Here is a 3,440-nt window from a genome sequence, read left to right as displayed (position 1 = left end):
ATGTGCGCAGCTGACTCGGTTCTTTGTGTGGAGCAGATGGAACTGTCCTTTTTGGCGCAGTGCTGATGCGTCAGTGTTTCACAGCTTGTTGCACATTTAAAAAAAATAAAAGAAAGAAGAAGAAGAATATTGAAATGTTATTCTAGAAGCAAATATTTAGTTTTTTATTTTAAGTGACCTCCAGACTGCTTCTAGTGTTTCTGTATCTGTGAATAACATATTGCCGAGTTTCCTCCACCCTCAATCCAAATTCACATCTAGAGCACAATAGGCAGACAGGATGATGATAGTGCACTTTACTTCAAAACTTTTTCCTGTTGAACATAGTTGCAACTGGCAGCTGACAAGTGAGAACTAACAGTATTGCTGTTAGTAATAGTTATAACTATGAACATTGTGTCATGTAAAACATTTACTGTAATTTCTTAAGTGTCAGACAACGTTTCATACAAATTATCATGGGTTACAGTTATTAAAATGATGTGATTTTGAAGGAACTTGTGTGTTCAATAACTCTTCTTCTCAAACATCTGAAGTGAGAATGGGGCTAAGATGGATGGATGAAGACATGCTGAAAAGGGAGAGGCTCCATTTTCCCGTTTACGTTCAGATTTGTGCACCAACATCAACAAAGAGTTGCTCCTTCACACAGTTGGAAGCAACAAACTGCATCTTCTGTCCTACTGTATGACCGTAAGGTTGCTCTTTAATAGCTGAATCGTTAAGAAAAAAGTTTGAGATCTTGATAAATGTTTAAAGTCACTCTTTGGAGTGATCTGATAAGTATTTGTTTTGTTTGCTGTGTATTTGATATTGTTCAACATCCCTTGAAAACATCCTCCCACTGACAGGCCTTTGCTGCCCTCTGTTGTCAAACTGAAGCACACTGCCACCAAACATGAATATTTCAAATATACAGTACTAGCACTAGTTGGTACTAAGGTTCACATTAACTGTGATAGTGAATGCATCTTATTGGCTGCTGGTTGTTCAGGTGAACTGATGATGGATGAACCGGTGAGCTGACATACAGACACTGATTTTCCAAAAAAAGGAAGCCAGTGATCAAGACAAACCATCACTATACAGCATCAGCAGTCCAGATTAACACAGATATCAAGCCTGACTGAGTTTTTCTCATCTTTTTCAGGTGCAAGAAGGGGGCATTGCTGACACTTTTTAACTGGGAGCTGCAAGCTGAAACACACACCATATTTATGCAGAATATATCAACCTGAGCTACTGAGAGTGCCCTGAAGGTGCCTTTCTTTCAAATAATATAGTAAAGTCTGTGATATGTATGGATGAAATGACGCCTTGTAAGCCACCGTTAATCAGTTTGTAAAAGTGTGGGCAAGAGGTATAATGACAATGTCAATAGAAAAGGTTTTATCTGAAGAATTGCGTGCATTGTGATTTTGTGCTGTGGAGAAGAGCTCCTCCGATGTTGGGTGGGTCAAACATTATCTAAGCAGGAAAGTCTGTGTTTTTGTGTGTCCTTGAATTGGACAGTGTTGATCTGATCCGATCTTAAGGTAAATGGATGGAAGTAAAATACATTTTGCATTGTGTCCTGTTACTGTAACTGAGTTTGTACTTTATTTGTTTGAAATTTGGGGATTTTCTTCTTAAAGTGCAGTCAATAAGGGCCTGGTCTGACACGTTTTCTACAGTTTTGCTCTGTACTGCAGCAGAATGTATCTGAGATGAAACACACTCACACCCCAATGACATCATACTGTTTACTAAATATAGATGTGAACAGCCATGAGTGAAAAAGTCACTTTAACCTCAAATGAACTGTTTCATTTCAGACGCACACTAAACAATGTGCCAGTGTTGAAAGACTGATGTACTGCACTTACTGTCACTGTTTGATATCCAGTGATGGAAAGTGACAATTTACTCAAGTACTGTAGCCAACAATTTTGAGGTACTTTTACCTGGAGTATTTCTATTTTATACATCTTTATTCCTCTAGTCCACTACATTTCACAGAGTTGTATTGTTCATTAACGCCTCTATTTAATAGCTATAAGTACTTCCTACTTTTTAGATTAAAAATCTACATAAAGATCAATGATATACTTTTACATCATATTATATAAAATAAATAATTAAAGATAGAACTAGACCACTTAATAAAACTGCCTCTCACCATGTTTCAGATGTCACATGCTTCCAATTAAATAACTGTCTGAGGCCCAAAGAGGTAAAACGAGACACGCTTTCTTCTTTTCTGTCCCATCATCTCACGACCCCTCAGATCTAACTGGTGAGCCTGTGGAGGGGCCTGACCCTTAAGTTGGAAACTATTAAAATAAATCATCTGTCTTTAAAGTTGATAAACTAGCTCCAACTCAGCCAGCTACAACACTAAAACGCTGCTCACATATTTTTGCATCCGTATTAACAATCTCATTATGTCATACATAATAATATTACAGCTAAAGGGGCATTTTTCTTGCTAAATGAATACTTACACATATATTTTGCTGATATTACTTCAGTACTTAAAGGAACAGTTCACCCAAAAATGAAAATTAATTCATTATGTACTCTACCCCATGATGATGGAAACTCTGGTGAAGTTTTGTCATCCACAAAACAGCTAAAAACAAACAAACAAACAAACAAACAAAAAGGCTCCATACAGCTCGTCCAGTGTAATCCAAGTCTCTGGAAGCCCAAAGATCCCAAACTGATTTGAAAAAACATCATTTACACCTCTTTTTAAACTGAAAGCCTCACTTTAGCTGCTAAGCTAAAAGTGTTAGCGCCCACCCTTTCTGAAGCGGGTGCACTAAAGTTGTAAATAGTGTCTTTTCAGATCAATTTCCACTTCCACTTCGGTTGTTTAGGAGAATGCTGTGCTGCTGTTTTGCTGTGAAGCTCCAGAAATGTTTTCACCTCACTTTCCATCCACATGGGGGGTGAGTAGATAATGACTGAATCTTTGAACTGCTCCTTTAAGTGGGATTTTGAATGCAAGACTTTTGACAGTACTGGAGTATCTTTACACAGCCGTATATAGGATATCCTTGGCAGAGTACATGTGTTGTCAGATGTATCTGCAACTGAGCAGCTATGAATGCATGTAAGTAATCAGCAGACTTGACTTTGTGCTCTTATAATGTTTGTTGTTTCAGTAAAGTTGAATAAATGTCAGTATTGTAAGATCAGCTCAGCCTGTGTGGATCCCTGGAGCACTCTCTCCACTGCTGCACGTCCACAGAAAGCACATCAATTCCTGCAGCAAGACAAATTGATGCAATCCACTGAGGTGTCCGTATCTTGATGTAGTCAGCTGACAACAGATGCAAGACCGCTGGGGTCACGTGTCTGTGCCACGACGACATCTAGCCCCGCCTCCTCGTTGATGGACAGGAGGAGGCCCAGCCCCCTGAATGTCTCATAACAGCAGCTGGGGGTTCACACAG

This window comes from Pagrus pagrus (genome assembly GCF_965226575.1).
Source record: "Pagrus pagrus genome assembly, chromosome: 2".
In the NCBI taxonomy this organism is placed as follows: Eukaryota; Metazoa; Chordata; class Actinopteri; order Spariformes; family Sparidae; genus Pagrus; species Pagrus pagrus.
Note: the sequence above shows the minus strand (reverse complement) of the source record.